We start from the raw sequence: 24,173 nt of genomic DNA on the forward strand, positions 1-24,173 counted from the left end.
GCTGTGTTTCTGTCTCTAGGAAAGTGTCACAGATATGATGAAGACAGGAAACAGTATCATTTAATAGATACTGTACATGGTGATTACAGTTAATCTATTTCCAACACAATATGATTTTCACATGGAGCCATGGTATTTGTTTCTCTAATATGTAAGAAGGCAATAGCAGATCTATCTTCTTCCATGTTTCTGGCATATTATATAGCGTCTTCGTAATAGTTGAGCCGAAGCCAGTAACAGCCATTGGAAGACAGCTCCACCGTCACACCTTACCTTACAGTGCATACCTTGTTAGGGCGCAAAGTCTTAACAGGAAAAAGTAACATTTTACTATTGGAACAGGCTGCCCAGGGAAGTGGTTGAGTCTCCATCCCTGGAGGTATTTAAAAGACGGGTAGACGTGGTGCTTGAGGACGTGGTTTAGTGGTGGACTTGGCAGTGATAGGTTAACGGTTGGACTTGATGATCTTAAGGGTCTTTTCCAACCTTAATGATTCTGTGATTCTATGATTCTAAGTGAACAGAAACCTAACTGATGACATTTCTCTACTCAATGCTTTGCTGAAAGGCACAACCCTACTGAAGGGGGAGCAATGCTAGCTATGGTGTGATGCCCGTTTCTAGCGAATGATACAGCATGGTAAGTTCCAGTCAAAGAGCTGTTCTTTCATTCATGGGCTCCAGCGTGTGAATAAAAGTAAGGAAAATGAAGGTGCGAGTTTCACATCTGTTCTTCATGTATGTAAAACGTTAACAATTAATTTTTATTACATTGTGAGAAGTATTTTCCTTCACAAGCATACCTAGTGTACCGGGGGTCTCTCAGCCCTAACAGCTGCAGAGGTTAGGCACCACCTGCACCTGCAAATTCGAGGCCCAGACCCCTTACAGAGGGCCACCGACCAGCAGGGCGTCCAACAGCCAGGCAGGGCACGTGCCTCTGTTCTGCTCATGGGAGAGACGGATGGCCTCCGCGTGCCGCCTCCAGTCGGCCGGACGCTGTCCCAGCCCAGCGTCCCCAGCCTGTGCCACACCGAGTATTTGTCTCTCATTCCCCTGGGGAGGGCTCAAAGGCGGCAAAGTCTGGTGGGATGGAGGGCGTCCGTTGTCTCCTCTGGAGAATGGAGAAGCGAAGGCGGCGAGTTGGAGGCGGCGGGGGGAAGGCCAGCCGTGGGGCACCTCTCCTTTCCCCTCCTGGTGCGGGGAAGAAGGGGGAAGCCCCAGTGCAGGCACGAACCAGGGATATTGCAGCAGGCGTTTCCACAGACCTGGCATGCAGCGGTGATTGGCAAGAAATCTTTCCTCGGCAATATTTTTCTCCTAATTAAGCATAATTGATAGCTTTGGACTTTGGTCCAAAGGAAGGGTTTTTCCTTCTACCGGCCAGGCAAGATACATTCCACGCAACAACTGGACAGGAATAAGTAAAATGTCAGTACAGGACAGCGGTTTTCCCAAGAGCACCTGTCAGCTGGTTTTGCGCCAGGCACCATGGCCGGCGGGTGCGGTGGAGGAAAAAAAAGTTGAGTCGTTTTCCTTTCCCGTGGCCTGAGCCTCCCTGGTGCAACTTCTCCCCAGCCGTTCCCCCGACGACCGGCGCCGGCGCTGCAGCTCCCCCCGGCTCTGCAGCGCGCCCCGAAACCCTGCGGGGCACGGACACACCCGGGCGGGCGGCAGGGCACGGCCGGGCCCTCGCACCTCGCCGGCCCCCGCCCCGAGCGGCCCGGCCCGGCCCGGCCCGGCCCGGCCCGCCCCGCCGCCGCCCACGCGCTCCCCTCAGGGGCGGGCCCGCGCGCCTCCCCCGCCCTCCCCCCTTCCGCTCCGGCCCCGGCGCCCGCCAGAGACCGGGCGGCGGGGGAGGGCCGCCCCCCGGCCCGGGGAGGGCGAAGGGCGCGGGCCCCAGCCCGGGCAAGGCTCCCCGCCGGGCCGGGCCCTGCCCGCCTGCCGCCGCCGCCGCCGAGAGAGGCCGCCCGTGCGCTCTGCGCCCTCCCGCGCTGGAAGCGACGGCGGGAGGGAGCGGCGCGGCGGGGGAGGGGGCGCCCGCGCCGGCCCGAGGGTCGCGGGCGGGCGGGGGGCCGGGCGGGAGCGCGGCCCGGTACGTAGGGGCGGCTGGGAGCCGTGGCTGCATGTGCACCAGGATGGCCGAGTGGTTAAGGCGTTGGACTTAAGATCCAATGGATGTATGTCCGCGTGGGTTCGAACCCCACTCCTGGTAAGTGCGTTTTTTTTCCGGGGCCGCGTCGCCCTGCCGGGGGGGCCCGGCGCCCGGTGGAGGCGCGGCCGCAGGGGGCCGGGAGCCGCCGAGCGGCGCTGGGGGCGGCGGCGGCCGGCACCCGGCTGCGGGGCTCCCGGCGGCTGGCGGCAGTGGGAGCCGGCTGCCGCCGAAGTGGGCGTGCCGGGCCCGGCGGGCAGCTCGGCCGGGCCGCCGCTACGGGCAGCGCCGCTCTAGCCGGGAGTCGGCTGCACAACTTAAGTTTGGAGAGCTTTTTTACGTATTTTTCCCCTGCGCGGGCGGCTGGGGCCCGGGCCCCGGTGGCCCCCGCGGGCGTCACAGCCGGGGCAGCGCGTGCCGCCCGCCGCGGGCCGAGGGCGGGGGTGGCGGGCGGCGGCGGGGCGCGGGGCCGGGCCCGGCCGCAGCGTGAGGGCGCCCGGGCCGGAGGGAGGAAGGGCGGGGGGGGGGAGGCCCGCGCCCGACGGCGGCGGGAGCCGCCGCTGCCGGCAGCGGGAGGCGGTGCCGCCCCGCTTTCCCTTCCTGCGGCCGGGGCCGTCTGTCCGCAGCAGCGCCCGGCGGGGGCACCGCGCCCGGCCCAGCGGCACCGCCCGGCGGGCCGCCCGCGGGAGGCGCAGCCGTCCCCTCCGGCGGCAGGCAGCGGGACGGTCGCGCTGGGGCCTGCGGCAGGCCCGGCGGAGCTCAGCCCTCCAGCTTGGTCCCCCCCGGGTGGTGACTTTGTTGCTCTGAAGCGTAATTTTGTGTAGATTTACACACACACCCCCACACCCCCACACCCAATTCCGAGCACTTTGAGTGCTTGGAAGGGTGTACGACAACCTGCACGACAGCCTGTCGCGGCGCTTTTGCAGCGCGAAAGCGAGGGAAGCGCCGGCCGCGCCGGGCCGCGGGCGTCGAGGCCGCCGAGCTGCCCGTGGCCCAGCCCGCGGGCTGGAGGGAGGGCAAACCCCGCTTCGGGGGGGACGGTCCCTACCGTACAGCCGTAGCGCTGGCTGTCCCCTCAGCCGTGCCCGGGGCTCAGCGAAAAGTTCAGCGGAATGGGCGAGCGGGGTTTTCGGACTCACCTCCTGGCTTTGTTTTATTTAGCAGGACAGATGCAGCAGTTCTTGTATGCGTTGCAACGTTTAGTTTGCTATAGCATGGTTTCATTGTTTATTTTGGGGGGTTTGTTTGGTTTTTGGTTTGTTTTTTTTTGGCAGGGTAATAGCATTGTGTTCTAGTACATTGAAAGTGTGGGAGGTACAAATCAAGTGCGGGCTGACACCTTGTAAAATATTAGCGTTTGCCAGACCATCCTGGTTGAATTCTAATACAGGTAAATATAGTTGTTCTTAGCCACCCTGTTCCCAATAATTTGAGCTGAAAAATGATTCTAAACTTTCAGTCCAAATATATCGTGTGATGATACAGGCTAAATAAAGGATGAACTCTCAAGAGAGAGGTAAGGACTCATGGGCCTTCAATGCAATATGAAATAGAAGGTGAAATATTCCAGACAGGATGTTTTATTACATGCTACATAAGATGATCTGGCATCACAAATGTGGAAATGGTATAAACAGAAATATGATAGTCAAGAGGGAGTTATGGGGAGAAGTGTGGTCTGGGGGTGAATTTCTAGGAAATGCAAGTACGTATGTTGTCTCTTTTTGACTGTTCCCACAATTAAATTGTAAATGCAAAACACACTGAGCTTTCTCGAACTGTTCATTAAAAAGCAGTACTGCCAGGTTCAAATGTTTTATTAAGTAAACGTTTGTTCCTATTCTTCATTAAGGTACAAATTAGTAAAAATGGGTGTATGTTTGAATGTACATTTTACCTTTAACGTTGTAATGGAAAAATGCTGCCCTTGGAAACCCATATCTTTGCATACAAATTGTGTAATTCTGCTTATGTGCTTATTTATGAGCATGTTTGTACATACTATAAATGCTCATGTAGATTTTGTGGATGCAGGGCCGATCTTGATGAAAAGTTGGTCCCAGCTATGTCAGTTACAGGATGAATTAGTGGCAGCTGTTCAGCATTGTGAGAAAGAAAAAAGTAAAAATAATCACGGTTTTTACATGAACAGTAATCGCTGACAAAAAAAAAGAAAGCAGTTTTTATGATAAAGCAGTATGGAAAACTGGAGTTCTTGGTTAGAAATGCTTCTGTTACAGGCACAGCCCTTTCCTTAAGAGATAGCTTTTGCAGAGAACTTCCCTCAGTCCTTTGGTGAAACTGTGTTCCCCGCTTTTTATAACAGCTTGTTAGAGCGCATGCAGATCTGGAATGGAACAGAAGATTTCTGAACCTTTTCTGCTCCCAAGAAATATCCGTACAATCTGCTGGCAACAAGTAGGTCCCAACCCCTTCCTACACTTCTCCATAAAAAAAAAAGGATAACCTGCTGGGCTTATGGGTTTCTAGTTTAGGTAAAGTGGCAGGGTAGCATAATGTGTTTCAGCTCTGGAGCTAACCGTGATCTTGATTTAAGATTTTTATTTTATCGAGCAGATATTTTTCTTTGTTTTTAATAGCTTCCTTGTTAAACCCTCATGAGTTATTGGTGGCTGCCTTTGCAATTTGACATTCGCACATGCACTCGTTATACTCTGGCCTTTAGTTCAAACAACATTGCTTTCCATTGGACTCCATTCTGTGGATGAGTTGTTTTTCTAAAAAGGTCGTTATCTGTTGGATCCTTGCTCATTTGCTGAAGAAATTGGAGAAAGTATAGTGACTAATGCTAGAAACTGGAATAAAAAAAGAGCTTCGTATGCAGACAGTTGAATGCTACCCTGATGAACCAGGGGTGTTTCTTTTGCCATTGCTTATTTCCTGTCTGATCAGGAGCCAGTCAGTTAAGATAGATTTTCTCATAAGCAATCACTCGTTTTCATGTTCCTTATTTTGTGGTATCCATCTTGAGAATGTCAGTCTGATTTGTAGAGATGCAGAGCTTTCGCAAACACAGGTGAAACCAATGTATCACCTGTATTTTAAGCAGTCTCTGAAAAATTCATATTCTGTGTCTCTGAGCAGTCAGAGTTACTGGAGACATTAATCTTTCCATACCTCAACTTCCCATTGTGTACAATAGAGGTAATAGAAATACACCATCTGCAAAATAGGCTGCTACGAAGCCAATTCATTCTTGTTTGTAAAGAATTCAGATAAATGCTTATGTAATCTGGTCATGTTAGACAAGCCCATGAGTCGAATATCAATGAATTGGGAAAATAACATGAAATAAATAAAGTACGGAGCCACACTTTGAGCTATGAAGACCTTGCAAAGTATTGAACAACTGGTTAGCCAGCAAGCACCATGTGATCTGTGCTGAACAAGGTGGGAGTCTTATAGGAAAACAGCAAGCCATAGTTTAACTCAAAATTGTGTCTCACTTCATAAACAGAAGGGGATTGAATCAGTAAGAAGGCAACCTGTTGGTGAAATATTCTTTAGGTGATACTTCAGTATAGTTTAATCCCTTCTAAAAACTTTCAGCAGCTTTTTTTTTTTCCAGTCACATTTTAGTGTGTGATGGAAGCATATCATTTGTTACTTCAGTTAAACCATTTTTCCATCATTCCCAGTTACCAGTATCTCACATCGAGGAAAAAGGTGTAAAAGGCTGTGAAGTTCTTGGTCTGTTGTATAATGCTGTCTGCAGCATGATCAATAATACCTCTCATTCTTACTGCAGACTAATTTAAAGTCTGCAAAGTTAAGGCCAGTCTCTTATGTTAGCGGGAGTAACTGCACGTCAAGTACTTGGTAGTTCTTAAATTGTTCTCATTTTGGGGCCTGCGTGGTAAAAAAAGAGGGATAGACTCTATTTTCTGGATTCTTGTCATTCTCAGGACGCTTGTTCAAAGATTACCGCTATGTAGTACAGGCATTTGTGCCAATGTTTATACATGTGTCTTTACACAGGTTCATTTTCAACAGCTTCTGGGCTGTTCATCTGCTGACTGCGTCTGATCTTTCCTGCAGTTTCTTACAATCGTTTCTGTTGGACTCAATAGCCACAGCAGCCAAGCGTCATTAGCAATGTTAGATAATTTTGCCTCCTTCTCCAGGGCATTACAACACACGCTCCCAAACAGATCCTTGCAACATATTATTGCTTAACTATTTTTCTTGGTTTTGATGAGGAAAGAGATTTTCTGCTAGGTTAGTTCAATCCAAGCAGCAAGTTCTGGGGAATTGCACTGTGGTAGTATGAGGAGCTCAGCCACCCTGACCGCGGCGTTGATAGAAGAGAACGAGGGTCTGCATATCACTTACTGCAGTGCAAAGCCCTGCAATTTACTTAAACTGCTGATGGAGGTGGGTTTACTCTTATGATTGACAGATGAGCCCTGCAAGTTTTGTCATGGTCACTGAAAGCATCATCACCCCCAGCGTTACCCTGAGTGTTGCTCTCCCAGAGTTAGGATGGCCTAACAGAGCCATGAGAAGAGACCCGGTGCCCACCCTTCAGCGGCTCCTGTTAGTGTCTGGCATTTGAGCTCAAAACCATCTTTGCTGGCAGAGCAAAGGGCAGTAGCTTTGCACTGGAGTGAAGGGCTGTGGGGACGCGTTCCCTTTTGCCAGTTCTCCTCATCAGGAGGAATATATGCAGGTGGTAACACTTTACATCAGCACAGCATTATTATCAAAGGATATTTCTGAAAGTGTTAAAAGACTGGTCTGTGCACTAGATCACCTCCAGTTTGGGAACATTTTCCCTTGTGCTGACTTTGCTGTGGTGGCAGTAGCCTCTGGAAGAAGGACAGAGCAGACAAGTCATAATTTACACTACAGCGGCAAGGTTCACCAGAGCACCTCCTAAATGAGGAGCCCTGAATGCCCTAAAATGAAGGCAGCGTAATGCAGAACGTTGCAGCTGAGATCTCTGGGATCTTAGGACAAGGGCTTAAAGTACACTAACCTGCATTTTTCTGGGATTTTTTTGGTTGCGTTAAACTTATCTGAATGAATTGATTCTTTCTTCCTGCTAGGGAGGAGCTTTTGTCTGAAGACCGTAGCAAATGTGCACGCTCTTCTGGAGATGGACTTAAATGTGCAATTGCAAAAACGCCTTCCTTTCCCTAATGATTTTAGGAGAAGAATGCGCTTTCCGGATTCCTTCGTTTTCCTTGATTGCTGCTTCTCCTTCACCATCTGCCCAACTGTGACCTTCTTTCTGGGCTGGAAGTGCTACAGGATCTTTCCTTCAGACCTCATCTGCCTCATTTTTAAGTGTTTGCTGAAGTGGTTCATGCAGTTCTTGGCAAGAGATCACCCCCTGACCGTGTGACTTGGTGGATTTGTGACACCTGTCTCTTGCTATTTCATCATGTGTTGCAAACTTTTTCATATGAGAGTGGAATCACTGGTGGGAAGTACAGACTGCATTAATGAGTTCTGTTTGCAGCTAATCCATGTTTAATGATTGACGTGCATATGTATTTTAGTTTCACTTGTCCTGTCTTACATCTCTGTTGTTGTTTTGTGTCACACTCCCACCTTTTGCTTTTTATGTGCGTACCAAGAAACAGATCCAGCTGGTCTAGCAGTTAGCTGCTGCTGGAAGAGGCAGAGACACTGTCTTTCCCCTGCCCTGGCTGTACTGCACATTCCTACTGCTCCCCTCTTGCGTTCCTCAGCCTTTGATTGTCAAGTAATATGTAACAAACCAACCAATTAATTTCATGTTACTTGGATCTAAAATTAATCTCTGATATTATCTCATTATAAGAATTTTTTTGAGGAATTGGAGGCAATTTCTTACATGTTTTGGGCTCCCTAACATAGACAATGCAGATCCACTAACTGGTTTTATTCATCACAGAATGGCAGAGTCTGGAAGGCCCCTCTGGAGATCGCCTAGGCCACCTCCCAGCTCAGAGGAGGGTCAGCTTGAGCAGTTGGGTTTTGAATATCTCCAAGGATGAAGACTCCACAACCTCTCTGGGCACCCCTTGCCAGTGTTTGACCACCCTCACAGTAAAAAAAATTTTTTCTAATGTCTTACAAAATAAGTGTTTTCTTGTGTTTAAGGCATTTTCTTATGTTTAAGCTTATATCTCAAACTTACAGATCTGTCTGTTTGTAAATCTTAAATAATTGTATGTTTTCTCTGTGCTTAGATTTTTGTTCCTGAACATCCCAAGATAAAATGAATGGACTACAAATGCCACAACATGTACCAGGACACCCACTGGATACATGGGTTTGCTGCCATGCGCATTTTACCAAGAGCTCTATTGAGAGAAGAACAAAACCCCTGCAAAGATCTAAGCAGGTGCTTCATTTTAGATACTGAAAGTGATTCTTTGAATTTTTTTTGTCTAAATAAAGACCAAGGGAGTGCAATATTTTGTTTATAAATACGTACAGTTCATTTCCTGTAAGAAATGAGCACCTGTGTCTAGCCTTAGCCAGAGTCCTGTTAGAGCATTACTCATGGGAAGACCGTTCCGGTATCACGATTAAAGTTCAGATCTTCAGGTTGGACTACTGTGATTTGATCTGAGTTTTCCTTTAAAATGGTCTGGGAGCTATAGCGTTAACAAATTACATCTGTCTGTTGAGTTGAGGGAAAGTAATGCAACTGATGGCGCTCACCTTCATCCAGTGCTATTGTCTGGCAACGCAATAGCTGCAAGTAAAAATTCTTATTCCTGTGTTTACATAGGTGTTAGTAGTCTCCTTCCTGAACAATCCTTGCTTACTGGCTGTGGCTAATTATTCCTTGTCCTAGATCCATAGGCTGCCTCTGAATGAAGAATTGGAAAGAGTCAACATAGTTCAGAAATCCCATTTATGTAATGCTTTCCAAATCCTTTTGTTACTATATTCAGCACAGAAATAATTGCTTTATTTAGTTACTGTGACTTCTGTCTTTTGTCATAATATTTTGGATTATTTGTTATTGTTTTGCAGGATGCTATGCTTTGCTTCTCTGTGAGAATAGCTGATTTCTTGGCTAAATGTAGCTTTAATTTTTATGTAGCTAGCTTAATAGCCATGGTTTTCACAATCTTTATTTTGATAGCACTATGACAGTGCAGGTTATATTTATGCCAGTTAACAACTCCTATAGTGTTCTGTGACTGAAAACAGACTGAGACATGCTCAACCTGTTGTACTGCATTCATTTAGGTGACCTGCCCCAAAAGTTATTTGACACATCAGTAAAGAAGAAATACTGAAAGCAACTGGATCCAGTTTTTGTGATGTCTCTGCCTGCCCAGCCCCTCTGAACAAAATATTTTTCTACAAAAAAGAATTATTGTGTAGGGGAAGAATTGTATGGTATGAATGCATGAGTCAACTTTTGTTAAGAGAAGAAAGCAGTTAATGCCTCCCAATAGCACCGAGAGACGTCACGGATGAGATAAGGTTTCTGCTCTGTATGAAATTGTTAGGGAGAGAGCTCCGCCATCATCACAAGAAAAAGGACCTGTATGACAAAGAAGGTAGGGTGACTGTATCCAGCTGAAATATTAATGAACTTGACAGTGTTATGAAATACGAGATAGAATGGGGTGGCATTGGGCATCTCAGAACTGTTATTAAAATGCTCTAAAACCAAAAGTTGTTGTGGTTGGAGATTCTTTTCCTGTGCCTGTTTTTGTTGCTTTTCTTGGTAAGTTGTCTCAAAGAGGGGTTTAAGTAGAGTTTCAGAGTGCTTCTCTTTTAGGTTGGGCTCTGCAGAGAATGCGTCAGGAGATCTGAAGGTGCGTGGTGGTACCCACAAGCCCCCAAAAGGAGCCTCCTTGGGTCCTTTAGAGCCAGAGTTAGAGACAATGCCTCATATTCACCTGGAAGTCTTTAATAGACTTGTTTCCATAGCCAGGAATGAGGCTAGATTGTAATGTTAACTATCTCAAAAGGTTGATTTATTTTTTTTTTTAATAAAACTTATTATACCAAGGTAATCTTAACTGTCAAACTGGGATGTGTATACTTTGCATAGTACATTGTTTCCTTTTATGTATTGTTTGTCATTAACAGTCTTGGCATGACTGCTTCCCAGGTAGTAAATATATTCTGGCATAATTAAAGCAGTTCCACTTCCCTTGCAGGCAAAACCTCGGAGATGGTATCTCCGGAGGGAGACGTTGGAACTGACCAAGAAGTTGCCAACTGCTATTTAACCAGTATGTCAGGTACTATCTTTCTGAGTCACCATCCCTGACCACCTCTGTATTAACATTTACAGTGACGTGCTGTGGTCCATAGGTCATTACTTTGGCAATTGTAAAAACTGAGTTATAAAAAAATGACTTATTTTTTCATCTTATTTTTTAGCTCATTATATATGTTCAGCTAAAAAAAAGGAGCCGGAGAAAGCAATTTGAAGACTTGTATTCCATCTATGTGAAAACCCATGTAAAACAATATAACTTAGTTTATTCTTAACAAGGTAGCTGACTTCCCTTAGCAAAGTATCCATATGGGATGCACTTCTGAGGATATACCCAATTAGCTCTGCTGCTGCAGCCGATGCTTATGGACATAAATTCATGGATCCTGATCCTCTTGCTGTCACTGTGTAAGCAGATTGTTTATCACTGAAGTTTTGGACAGGCACAGAAGCCTGGTTGTATAATTGAAGTTGTAGCGTCGGCACAGTAGTTATACACTTAAAATTACCAGGCCTCAGGGTCACCTCCCTCTATTGATCTTCAAACCAGCACAAAATAAAATTGAAAATACAAGCAGTTCAGGCAAAGATTCCATTAAGGCCGCTAAAGAGTACAGGATGCTGAGGGGTTTCTAGTGCAAGGGCAGGACTACAATACTTCTCCTATCTCACAGGAGTGTTGTAAGAGGCATCTTAATATTATGTGATGGGAAGGGACATAAATCTATGTGAATAAAATGAAATTACGCATAAGCAGTTAGCCTCTGCAGAAGGGACATAGGTTGTAAACTCTTTGGAAAGCCCTTCTCCCGTGCCACCAAATCATTTAAATCATGGTGTATTCTTTGGGGAATATTAGAGCTGCAAAAACTAGCCTGGCTATAACTTTATGTAAGGGATAAATTAAACACAACTATTAACTCTTGACTGTTTGGAAAATAAAAGCCCAGTTTGCACAAACAAGGTTGAACTGGATGATTTCTTTTGGAAAAACACGTGATCCTGTTTTCTACGTTTTATAAAAAATGTGTAATGTTTCAGGTGGCTGCTGCATTCTCTATTTGAGCCTTTATTTGAAAAAAGATTCAGGGGTAACAAATTCTAGTACAAATATTTGAGGAATACCTTGTTTATTTCCAGGACAAATATTATTAAATGGATTTGAAAGAGAGCCATCCAAAGATTAGTTTTATCAGTAGCAGAAAAACTTTCTAAAAGGGGTGCTTCTCATCAAGCATAACCATACTGCTTAAACAGATGCTATTTAGTGAGATGACTGACCTTAAATCTAGCCGTAACAGAAACTTGTATTTCTCAGTTATTCAGATGGACTGTAGATTTGACGACTTATTTTATTTATGATAAACTCCTTTAGGAGTGAAATGGTATTCCACATTGGTTCCTTCTCATGTGTTTTGCGAAGTGGCAGTGTCCATTTTGTAAGTGGCTATGGCAAATCAAAATGAGCCCGGAAAAGAGACTGGTGCGTACGCAGCCTCCCAGTCAGGGCTGGCGTTGACGGCACTGCCTTGCTCTGGGGGAAGGATTTTTTTGGGGTGACGGCTGTGCAGGGCCAGTGAAACAGCACTGCTGCCAGAGCCTGGTGCGGAGCAGCCGGGACCCCTTCCTGGGGCCGTAGGGCCTGCAGTGGCCCCACTGGGCTATGGGGGCTGGGGGGTGCCTCTGCAAGCCACCGATCCTGGACTGGGTCCTTCAAAGCGGCATCACAGCGCTTTCCATCTCCTCTTCTTGTACCCTGCTGTATTCACCTAGGAATTGCAGCAGGGGGTTTAGTTCCTTGAGCGCAGTGGGGGGAAAAAAGAAAGAGCAGCAGTAGAGGGAAAACGGGTTGGTTGTGGCCAGGCGGTGTCATGCTACCCAGGGGGTGGGAGCCCTGAAACACCAGCTGCTCGTTGAAAGCCGAATGGAGATTTGCTGCTGCAGCAGAGCCCAGGCTGCCGGGGAAGCAGCCGGTGGGGGGGCAAGAGGCGGTCAGCCCTGGGCAAGGGCAGGGCCCGCCGCTGGGGTAGATGGAGATCGGCGCAGGCTGGCCAAGGGTGGGGAAGGTCAGGCTCTGAGTGGGTGAACGCATCAGTGTCCCGCACCACTTCTGAGACGGGATCCTTCTCTTCCCACTGGCTTGCTTTGCCTTTCAAAGGATTGACGTATCCTTTCTGATACTTTGTGCTAAACCCCAGATTTAGCCTATAGATGCGGAGACAACTTTTGAGAGGAATGAAGCGGCTTACAGTCAGCAGTGCTACCTTCTCCACACGTACAACCAATTCCTATATAAGAAGGGGTGCAGAGCTGAGCAAAGAGCGGAGCCGAGCAGGGGTGGGCAGGCTGGGTGGTGTGGCTGCATGCTTTAGGAGTTACACCTCTGTGTGGTTTGATTACTGAATCATGCCACTGTTTCTCTGTTAGGTGGCAGAAGTGTATTTCTGTCAGGGATTTGCATCAGGAAACAAACGCCGTGGTTTAGCTACCACGTCTGGGGAGAGCTTTCCAGGCAGGCTAGTGGGAGAGGTATGATTAAAACCCTGGGGTGCTTTGTATCAGTTCCTCATTTTTTGTATGATCCTGGTCTCACCAAAGTCAGTGGGAGAATTCACCCATTTAAACAGTGCTTTCACTGAAATGGCTGGCATTCATTTTGTCATGTTGATCTGCCCTTCCTTTTTTTTTTCTGGAGGCGACGCGGCTGCTGGCTGGTGGACGTCCTCGGGTGCAGGAAGCAGACAGCACGGGAGTTTAGAGGAGCTTCTGACAGTCCAGCAGTTTCGTGGTCGGTCTGGACGGCCCCAGAAAGCTGGGGGGAGGGCAGGCGGGGTCTGGTCACGAGCAGAAAGCACTGTCAAGCTTCCAGCCTTACTGAACAGTTTATCATTTTTAGTCGCTTCACGGGAGAAAGGAGCAGAGTGTGGGAAGGTGATACTGGCAACATCGCCTAAGATTTAGGGTTGCGTGTCCACACGTCGTGGGGTCTGAAGGCTGCCTGTGTATGAGGACTATTGGCACAAAGTCTGGGAATCACGCAGAGCTTCAGGCATGTCCCGCCTTACGCAGAGCCGGAGAGCAGCCTGAGGGCTATAGCAAACCAGTCAGACTCAACTAAAAGTGGAACTATTTATGGGAGGTTGTCTATTTTCTCTTGTGACTCGTGGATGTTGTCTCTTGTTCACCCAGGCTCTGAGCCCTATCAGTTTTCACTTAAATATAGCTTTCCCAGGTTTTCAAATCTGCTGTTTTCCCAGAGGAATGTCTGTTTCTGGCATGTAGCCCTCCTTCTCTTTTATCCTGCTGAAAATCATCTCACTCACTGAGTGTTGGTAGCTTCTGACCAGCAGCTTAAAGACTGCCGAGTACCAGACGCCTCCTCTCTGCCTTCGGATCGAGGGCTTTGTGGTTCATTTGATCCCACCCCTTCCGATGCCCCGTGCCTCCAGTTTCTTCCTCGCAGCCCTTGCCGTGATCCCGATACGTCTTGGCAAGTGGAGCGCGATGGAGGAGGTTTGCCGTCCTTGCAGTCTGAGGCAGGCGGTACTGGGAATCACGGAAGCCAGCGCCTGCAGAAAGGGTGGTGGTGCGGCGTGCGACGCCTACGCGTATCCAGCTCTCACCTCCCTGATTGTCACGGACGGTGCCGAAGCGCACGTGCCAAAGCTGTCAAGATCAAGTGCTGGTTTTGCATATACTCTCCAACTTAGCCAACTGCTGTACTTGCAGGGAGATTTTCTCAAGAAAATCTAAAGGATTAGACTAAATAATATCCGTAGATGACATTTTAAATACAGGTGCACAGCACTTTGTTTAACTTCATAATTAGTAGCTGATAGAGGTACTACAAAACACAACTTTTGCAATTTTTAAATAGGAATTTAATTTGCCATCTTTGAAAAAAACTTGATTCTGTATGATTCCACTCTCAAACCAAGCCTCACACTTGCATCATTTTTTAAATCATTCAGAACTGCAATACGTTTATACATTTGTTACTGCAAGTGTGTCATGGCTAATGACTAATGGCTAATTTAGCTGTTGTCTCTTAAGTTCTGTTATTGTCACTTCAGGTCAAAGAGATCAAAGGTCGGGTATTTTAAGGGATTTGGCACTTCTAGATAAAAACATTTGGCATTCCATGCATGTCCAATCTCTAAAGATAAGTAGGGAGGAATACGGTAAACCCCTGATATCTCTGTGGAAAGATATTTGGAATGTAATTTGTATAATTACCGTGCATGGTAGTTTGCGTTTGTCAGCATACCTTTGTTTTTGTTTTCTACTTGTTATAAAGCCTTTTGCACTTTTTTTTTGTACTGATTATATGAACATTTGATGCCTGCTGCTGTGAGGATTTTGTCACTGAAACAATTGCTTCCTGAGCACTTTGGTGCTTCAGGCAGAGTCCTAGCAATGATTATAGCTTTTGGGGCTTTAAACTGAAGTATTTTAACATACGGTAACGCTACTCAATAGTTTCCTCTGGGAATCCCACCCACTGTGTTAGCTGCAAACAGCTATATGAAGAATGCTGTCCTCATGGCTCAAACACTGGTAATGCTGTCCCACCCAGACTAACCTCAGCGTGAGACTGACTTCTAATCCACGAACGAGATAAGCAATGGAACTGTATGTTACTGTCCCTCTGATTTAAAGGTATTTCTTCCAACCAAGTTAGTATTTAACTTTATTCTACTCTTAACAAAAATACAATCATATAATTATAAAGACAGTTCAGTCTCTTCTACAAAAGCAGCACATTGCTGATTTGCTCTGAATGGGTGGTAGAGAACTCGGTTAGTGCAATCAAATAAAATACAGAGTGCGAAACGATACATTTTCCTAAGTGAAGGAGAAAATTGGCTTACATTAGGTGAAACATTAATGGCGATTTCACTAAAATGAAATCTTGGTGCTGCAGTTCTTTCTAGCTGCACTGTAATTTTAAACTAGAAACCATCCTAGCAATTCATCCTAGCATGATAGCAGGACTGTTTTTAAAAAATTTCATCACGCATGTGCATGGATTGCGAAATTCTGGAAGTATCCCAAGTTATCCCATCATGATAATGCAGGATTTTTTTATTTGATGAGAATCTTTGGATAATTTCTTCCGTGATGCTTTTCCCCCTCATTTCCATACTGCTGCTGCTAGCGTTTTGTACCAGATGCCGTTCTGTCATGAAAGCAACTGCTTCCTGATTTTTTTGTGCCCGCAAACTTGTCTACCTTTCCTAAGTGCATCACTTGGTCCAATAAAATCTATTTCACATCTCTTCAAATCTTGCTCCTTTTCTATCATTAGGCCATCCCACTGACATTACTATTACAAATACCTTTATATGCTCTGTGCCCCAATCTTACATTATTGGTTTTGGTTAAATAAGGTGCTGTCCTTATGTGTGTCAGATGTGGTTAATGGAGGTCTGTGACATGGATTCAATGCTGTCTTATTCACGTGATATCTCCACCTCTTGGGGAGTCTGACTGCATTTATATTCCTATGGAAAATCTGTAAAAGCGGGGTCAGATAATACTGCTGTGGGTAGCTGGCCCCATTGCCTACACATACATAAGCAGAGAAAGGGAGAAGGCCTGTTCCAGTTCAGAGAAATAATGGGTGTCTGCCTTCTCTGTAGAATTAAGAGAGAAACCAGTGCATGGTAGGTAAGAAAAATATGAGCTTGTTATCAGCTGATAATATTGCTGTTTCTCTCGCATACAGCAGCAACCAGATGGATGGAGGCAGTGGCCTTTCCCCTGTTTGCAAGGGAACTTTGCTCTGTCCTGGGCAGTCCAAGTGTTTGACAGCTCTACGTTGGTATCTGAAGCTTCGGGTGGGATTCTGCTGCCTAAATGTAGCCTGTGGTGCCACCTCAGATGCCTCGGGTGCCTATAGGTGTCTCATCAGCCCCATATGTTGCCTCTTCTTGAGTGGCTAAATAGGACTGGATACCAATGTGTGTATGTTACAAAATCCTTTTCCTGTGTCTGAAAACAATATGCAAAGACGAGAGCAGTTTGAGGTCACCACCACTGGTTTTGTTGCCTGGATCCATTCAGCCATCTGCCTTGGGCTGTCATTCTCATCATACTTCTTCTGTGGTGCAGTTTTGTGCTTGAGTAGGTATACTGGTGGCCAAAAGGGGCAACGCTTTTACTGTCTTTGCCCTTGGCATCACTGTCCCACTGCTCCTCTTAGTGCTGAAGCAGTTTGCTTTGGAGTCAGCTGAACAGCAGTGTTGGAGAAACAGACGCAGCAGGAACACGCAAGTGAGAAAGGAAAGCGTCTGCTCAGCTGGCAGCTACCCTCTGGCTCAGCCCTGTCGCAGAGCTGCCTGCTTAGGTACCTGCTTGGTCCTGCAAGTTGTCTTGTCTTTGGCTTTATAAATCCAAAATAATTGAGCTGTTCAGGAACAAAGTGGATCACAAAGGCCGTAAAAGGCAAATATCATCTGAAGATAAATCATGCGCAGCCAAAGGAGCTGGGTCTGTGAAGTTAATTTCCAGGGAAGATTAAATTAATCAGAAAGCAGACCCTTTTGAGGATGCATTGCAACATATGTTCTTTGATAAAATTCTTCCCGTAGAGCCCCCTGGCAATATGCAGACCTCCCCAGACTAAACCTAAGAGCCTTCCTGTAAATAAAGAAGGGACAGGCTCTGGAGGCCATCCGGACCTCTGTGAAAAGCCTCTTTGTGCCAGTCTGCGAGGGCTGGAAACTTCTTAGGCAGCAGAACTATGGATGGCAACAGGAACAACTCCTCCGGCTGGTTTGTCTCTCTGATGGGAGAGCGAGTGGCGGGCTCTGCTGGGGGCTCTCAGACCCTGTGCCCCGCAGCTGAGGGAGACGGGCAAAGTTACTGGGGCATCTGGCAAATGTAAAGCCTTACGCAGCATTTGGGGCTTACTCCCCCTAACCACTTTCTGCCTATCCTGGTGCAGGAAGGTGGATGGTTTGCAGCTGAAACAGTTGATGGAAAATTCCTGCTAAGGAAGAAAAAGCAGAGGCTTAACTCTGGTAAAGACTCTAGTGATGGGCTGGCGTCAAAACTAGTAAGGCCAGGGCGTGGGCTGGTGCCACCCCACTGTGCATGTTGTCTGTGAGGGATGCAGAGATGCTTCTGCTGCTGTCAGGCCAGGGGGTGGTGAATCAGGGATCGTCACCGCTTCCCTGATTGTTCCCTTCTCGCTGCACCAAGTGAAGCTCAGGAAAAAATCAGAGCTCAGCACAGAAACCAAGCTGAGCCTGGTTAGTGTTTGGAGAGGAGGCCCCGTAAGGAGAATGCAGAGAGCATCTGAATCACTTCACCACCCACAGAAATACTCTACAAATAAAGTCGTGTTGTTTAGTTATAAATTTCATGCTGGAATGGTGTCATCTTGAATGTATATAGGGGAGAGTACCCAAAAATTAGTATTACATTAATTATTAGTGTCAGCTTTGGCTGAATTAGAAAGTATATCCTAAAGGTGAAAAGCAATCCTTGGATTAACAGGGTTTCTGGATCGGCCCTAGGACTTGTAGGCTTCCTCAGGCATTGTTGAAAAGGTTTTGTTTTCCTTCATTTTTCATATTTGAATTTGGTAACGTTTCTTTCCCGTTGCTAGTGTTACCATGCCTCTGTTTATTTGTTGCTATTCCTAAAAACAAATCCAGGCTTAGGCTTTCGTGGGAAAAAGACATGGAGTGGGGAAATGGAGGAAGGCCCTTTGGAAGATTTGCGGCATTTGATAGTGTTACAAATGAGTCCAACAGCTATTTTAAAAAGAGCTATTCAAGTGGTTTATTTCTGGCAGAAATGGAGGAGTCCGAAGAAACCCTTACCCGCTTTGTTCTAAGGCTCGGGGTGTTCTGCCTGTTGCGTTTCTCCCTCCGCCGCAGACTTTATCTTCTGCAGGCGTCAGTGGAGGGTTTCATAACGCGCCGTTGTTTCCCCCTCTCACGCTGAGATCCGGGTGCAGCTTTGCACTTTGCATCTTTATAAATAAATCATCGATTTTCACAAATGAATCACCTATTGTTCGAGGTGGGCAGAATATTTTAATGGCATCTAAGTTAAGAATCGTGATCTTTAAATGTTTGTTTTGTATTTTTGACCTGCCATAGTTACAATTTATGTCCAAGGATGTATAAAGAAGAAATAGGACAAAAAGCCTAGCTGACCTGCCGTTGTGAGAGAGACACACGCATCCTCAGTATTATTATTACTCATGACTCTCGGTGTAAGCGTAGGACGGAGGAGTCACATTCTTTGGCAGCCGAGGTGCTGGGCACTGCTGAAACACAGGACTGAAACGGCCCAAAGCTTTTACCTGACAAGAAATAACAAATGAAGGTGGGTAGTGGGGCACAAGGAAACAGCGAAATGTCAGGACATGAAGAGAGGCCGATGTGGCCAGAGCGTGCCCCCTTTCCTGGCTGCATCAGCTGGTCACCTCAAAGCTGTTCCTGCTCCCTGCAGACCGTGCCCCAAACACAGCTGCAGGCAGTCTCGCCTGCAGCACATCTGCCTCCACATTTGTCAGCATGGTGGGCTGCGGACATCTCATAACATACATCTCAGGGCCTACTCTTTTAATAGTTCTCTCTGTGTTGTATTAAGAACGCATAATTGAGGCTTCACTGATCCTTTTTGGCAAAAAAAAAGACCCCTTTGGGATCAGCACTGCACTGGGAGACATCCGAGGTTTTGTTTTACTCTCTTTTTTGGAGTGAGAGCTCCAGGAGCAGTCATGCACCTCATTCCACACTCAAAATAGCAAAGCTCTTTCTGTGGAAAAGTAAACTCTCCCAGATCCCAAGGGAAGAAATACTACTGAGTAGTACCGTGTGGGCTTCAGTACCACACATAGGACAGGGAGGACACATTTCAAAGTACAAAAGAAAGACTTTAAAGGTAGCTTAAGAAAAAGTTATCAAATGTGATGGATTAAACAGGAGTAAAATCACCTCTCCTGGCCAGTGCCACCAGCTTGGCCAAGAGTGGGTTGAGAGGCAGGGTCGGCTGCGTCAGGAGGGCAGAAACACACAGAGGTATAGGACATAGGGGTGCCTGGGATTGCGGGGTCCCTGGCTCAAATGGGATGTCTATGTGGTCATCGAATCCCACCCAGAGGGTCCAAGGAACATGTCTCAGGGAGTTTGGTACACACAAACATTTTGAACAAACACAGTGATGAAGGGAGGGGGGTGGAGGGTGAGCCGGCAGGGGTCTTTGCTGGGAAGTAACTTCAACAAAGCTTTCCCGTGAGCATTTGCATCCCTAGCACGTCGTACACTCGCTGAAACCAGTTTTCTACTGCACTCCCCTTCCTCACATCCCTTGTCAGGACCGTTTCTGGTCTGATGCTGACAAAATGTTGCCAGCTGGTGATTGCTACTTCAGGGCAAGGACAGATGATTTTATATTTCATAACGAATATTTGCTAAAATTAAGTTTCATTCCCAGCTAGCTTCCCCAATTTGGTTTACTGTTGTCTTTTTTTCATGTTCATGACATCATATTTCAGACTAGTTTTAAACTCTGAGTTTGCCAGGGTTTGGATACATTTGTCTTTTAAAAATACGTTGGTCCTTTTAACAATTGTTGCAGCATTTGTCAGATCACATTCACAGAGTTTTAAAACATACCGTCTGGCCTGGGCCAGACACAAGCTGCATGGTTGACGGACTTTGTGTTTACATACTGCCGAGCTCAATGGCACCTGATCCTGACTGAGCGAGCCCTTTGGTACTTCTGTGCTATAAATAATACCGTCGTCCTGTACCTGGTAAATGTTTTTAAGATCAGTCCGTAAGTGCTTGAAGCATAAGTGCTCGAAGCATAAGTGCTCGGATATTATAGTACAATTATATTATAATGGCGTAGTACAGTGGATACTCTTAAGAAGATTCTTGCTCTCGCATGGTTGGAAATTTCTCTGGAAATGCTAGTAAGGCTTTATTTCCTGAAATGCAAAGTCCATGGACGAGTTCTTTCCCAGCAAGGACAAACTGCAGCATTGGACTCCTTTTCAAACGCTTGGCCTCTGCGAGTCACCTCCAGTTAGATACATCAGTGATGTATTAAGGGTTTTTGTTGCTCCCTCATTTTCTTCTGACAGTAACTCCAAAAAAGGCTTTTTCAGAGTAGGAAAATTGTTTCAATCATCTTTTCATTCAGTTTTGTGGTCTCTTTCTTCATTTCAGTGATTAAGGACTTGGCAGGGCTGGACTTCTTTTTTGGTTTGGAAGATAGCTTTGGTTTGGAACATCCCAAAATAAATGATGTCCAAAAGTTTCCTCTTTGTCTGCTGTGATTTCAAAGCAATTTTCGTGGCTCAGTTCAGGACTGCCTAATAGAAGAAAATGGAGCAATAATTACTGCCTGCAGAGCTTCTAGCACAGCAGTTATTTAACTAGCTGCAAAATAATTTAAGGAACCAGCAAATGTCTCTTAGAAAATTTCTTGTTCCCTTAAGAACTGTGTACTTTGAGCCAAATGCTTTTCCTTGAGCTGGGCACGTAATTCCCGTGGCGGTCAGAGGGCAGCCGTGGCCCCGGCGTGCCAGGCGTGGGAAGAGCAAGGGCCCCGTTCGCAGTCCAGCCTGCCTGAGGTGTGAAGCTCACCCCCGTCAGCGCTGCCCGGCATGCTGGGCGTCGTTGCTCCCCATCGCTTCTGGAAATCTTAACGGTGCGCTCCTTTCAAACCCTCCCAGTGACTAAAAAAACCGATCAGGGTACCTATCCCTCTGGCAAACCCATCGCCCTCATGAGGTTCAGACCTCAGTCTTGGCCCCAGCTGCACGAAGCAGACAGAAGGCTGCCCTAACGGGGCGGCCAAGGTTTCTTGCTCACGCAGGGGGAATTTTGCAAGAAGCACAGCCGGCACATCGCCAGCCAGCCGGCAGCACGGGAGCGGGGCGGCCGGGCGAGGGGGCTGACCTCTGCCCCGGGCCTGGCTGGGGCCACCCCCACTGGTGCCCGCTCCAGGAGCAACTCGGGAGGGGGATGAGAGGCTTCAGTCAAGGCCATTCAACTGAAATAGCTTTGACTGTGCCTTGCGATAACTGACCTCATTCAGGCCGAACATTTGTAAAATGAGTGTGAAAATGGGGAGCGGCGCAGAGCGAGGTTAGCTAGGCAGCACAGAGATCTACCAATGGGCTTTGTCAGGTGCCGCAGCTTGCAGAGCATCTCCTTCCATTTTACAGGTGTAGCCACAGAAAACCGAGACACTGAAAAACAAACTCGTAACTAAAGTCTCTGGTGGGTATAAAACTTTAGTTACATGATATATTCTGTTGACTAAAAAGGGCTATTCATTTGCTCAGAATTAAAAAATTATATACACATTTGTAATGTTCAGATCTAATGTTATATCCGTGAGTTTGTTTTAGTTAAAAGCCAAAATCCTTGTCACTTCAAGGGAAGAAAAACCCACTTAGTGGTAGTAATTAAAAGTTATTTAGGCTTTCAGCACATTAACAAAACTTTACATGTTTTGGAAATAAGAGGCTAATGGTAGCCTTGTAAGCCCACCCGGAGTTAAGAGTGGGGCTTCCCAGAGGGTCCGAGGGGACGCTCGCAGCGGCGGGAATGGCAAAACCTGGTGAAGCGTTCTCCTGGCCGCAGGCTGCTCAGCCGCGCTCGGGAAGGCAAACGTGCGAGGGTTTGCTCAGGGCAGTGAGAGCGCTGCAACGCGGCTTCTGGACTGCGGCTGTCCTGCAGCTGGAGGGATCAATGCCGGAGCGTTTCAAGCCTGGCTCTTGCCCAGTCTTGGTAACCACCCGTGTCCTTGTGTGATTCAGGGGGGGCAAAAGCCACAGGCTGCCAAGTCTAGCCTACGGGGGAGTTTAATCGGATGGAAAGTGTTCAGCAGGTGGGAACAGGTTTTTGTTGGTGCTTTTGGTGTCCCCGGGGGTGCCGTTATCCCAGTGAAGATGTTAATGAATGGCGTTTTCCAACAGGAAGAGATTTTATTAACACTTGTGCAATCTCGTATGTAAAATCTTAACTTCTGATTAGGGAACTTCTTAAGCGGTCACGTACAAAGCATCCGTGCTGATCATTTAAGAGAAAATGGCAAAGAAATGGTGACGTGTACCTAATCATTCAACCTAAAGTGAGGCAAACAAATGTAAAGAATAATGATCGTTTGTGAAAAAATGGATTTGTTTCATTCCTCTTTTGTGTTTAAGTTGGTTTGTATTCATTCCATATCGTGAGGATTCACATTGTAGTAAGGAATTACTTCTTAAGTTTGGCAAGAATAAGCTGTGTCTTCTCCCACTGCCTACCCCTAAAATAAAGACTTACAAAGAAACACCCTGTCCATACTTTCCACCAATAACTATTTTTGCAGAGTGGTGAGTGCTTTCAGTTTTAAAGTGTATCCACATTGTCCAACTATCATATTATTTCACTCAATAAATAATGCCCCTATGATGGAAGATGTTATTTTTTTCCCTACTGCAAAGAGTGAACCAAGTTTCTAAAATTAAGCAAGTTACCCAAGTTTCTATGTTATGCTAACACAGGGACCTTGTTTGCTATTCTAACCCCTAACTGATAAACTTGCTGGAAAAGTGTACTTATTCTATAATTGTACAAGCATTAGGTATTTACATGTCTAGCCACTACACAAACCTGTGCTGATACATAGCATAGGCTATTCAAATGAGAATGGAATGGCACTGAAAAAATAGCCAAGAGTGAAAGAAATAGGCTAAGGAAATAAACAGAAAGGCTAAAGAAATAAACAGAAAAGCTAAAGAAATAAACAGAAAACAGCTTGTGTTAAGAGTGACTTTGACTAATAACTCACACCTGCCCTTGCAGAGGATTGCCTCATGGTGCTGGCCAAAGGCTCCTGTCTTGCACAGGCATTTTTGTTGTTGATGGTTTTCTTTTTTCCAATCCTCTGCTGCAGTTAAGAGAGTTATGTTGGGAGGGTAAATTGATTACTGTAATTGTTCATTAATGCACTCTTATTTAATGCACTTTTAGAGGTTATATTCTTCAGAATGATGATAAATTATGGTAGCTTCAATTAATGTCACTGCAGCTAAAGGGATGTCAGCATTTCTATTAATACAGTGCAATTTTCTGGGGTTTTATAATGAAGCTATAAAAAATTGCTGAAACTTAAGATACAAGGTTCCAGTGTATTTTATGCACACACCATTCCCTCGAATCTGATCTAATCGATAGATATATCGAATCTAATGAGACAAAAATAGAGTGGAGCAAATCTACCGAAGATAACAGATCCCAACTTGTAGAAATGGAAGGATGCTAAGGGGAATACACTGCTTTCTGTTTAGGTTAAGCAGGAAGAGGACACCGAACAGCGAGGCAGAGGCAGTCAGGCGGAGCTGTGGCGGTGCAGGCGACGGGCGTTTTGCTCGGAGAGCATCTTGCACCCAGGCGAAATCCTGGATTTATCACGACTGCCTGCTGCCCTCCGCCCCAGTCCATCCCACTCGCGTTCTGCACCCGGTGCGCCCTGACGTACGGTTAACTCTGTGTGGCAAAACTGTCTTGAATTTACTCAGGTACCTTACAGTGCCTGCCAGAAATGGGCTCTAATTCTTGGAGGAGTTCGGAAGGAGCTTACACACAAAGGCGGCTGAGCTTGGAATAAAAATACAATCTAATGTTAAAATCAGATCCCAAACTAAGGAGTTGAGGGTAGAAAATGCTCTCCCACCTTTAAAAATTGTGCTAGGGCTGATTTTGATTATTTTAGTATCAGATAATTAGTTGAACAACAAAGATAACTCTAAAGCACTTAGATTACAGCAAAAGAAAGCAAAAGGAACAAGCT

At 46.4% G+C, this 24,173-nt stretch overlaps 1 long non-coding RNA gene across 7 annotated transcripts; it reads left to right on the plus strand.

Moving 5' to 3' along the window:
• The first annotated feature begins 1,951 nt into the window (after nucleotides 1-1,951).
• On the plus strand, nucleotides 1,952-11,261 carry LOC309588417. 7 transcript variants are annotated; one of them, XR_014227760.1, is made up of 7 exons: nucleotides 1,952-2,212; nucleotides 4,482-4,573; nucleotides 7,328-7,601; nucleotides 8,058-8,212; nucleotides 8,356-8,510; nucleotides 9,371-9,687; nucleotides 10,297-11,261. It is a non-coding gene; the product is annotated as an uncharacterized lncRNA (long non-coding RNA). The 7 variants fall into 7 exon arrangements; XR_014227762.1 differs by lacking the exon at nucleotides 7,328-7,601 and having other exon boundaries at nucleotides 10,297-10,380; nucleotides 10,523-11,261; XR_014227763.1 differs by lacking the exon at nucleotides 7,328-7,601 and having other exon boundaries at nucleotides 10,297-10,371; nucleotides 10,523-11,261.
• Nucleotides 11,262-24,173: the final 12,912 nt, after the last annotated feature.

This window comes from Platalea leucorodia, assembly GCF_965183815.1.
Source record: "Platalea leucorodia genome assembly, chromosome: 3".
NCBI classification, from domain to species: domain Eukaryota; kingdom Metazoa; phylum Chordata; class Aves; order Pelecaniformes; family Threskiornithidae; genus Platalea; species Platalea leucorodia.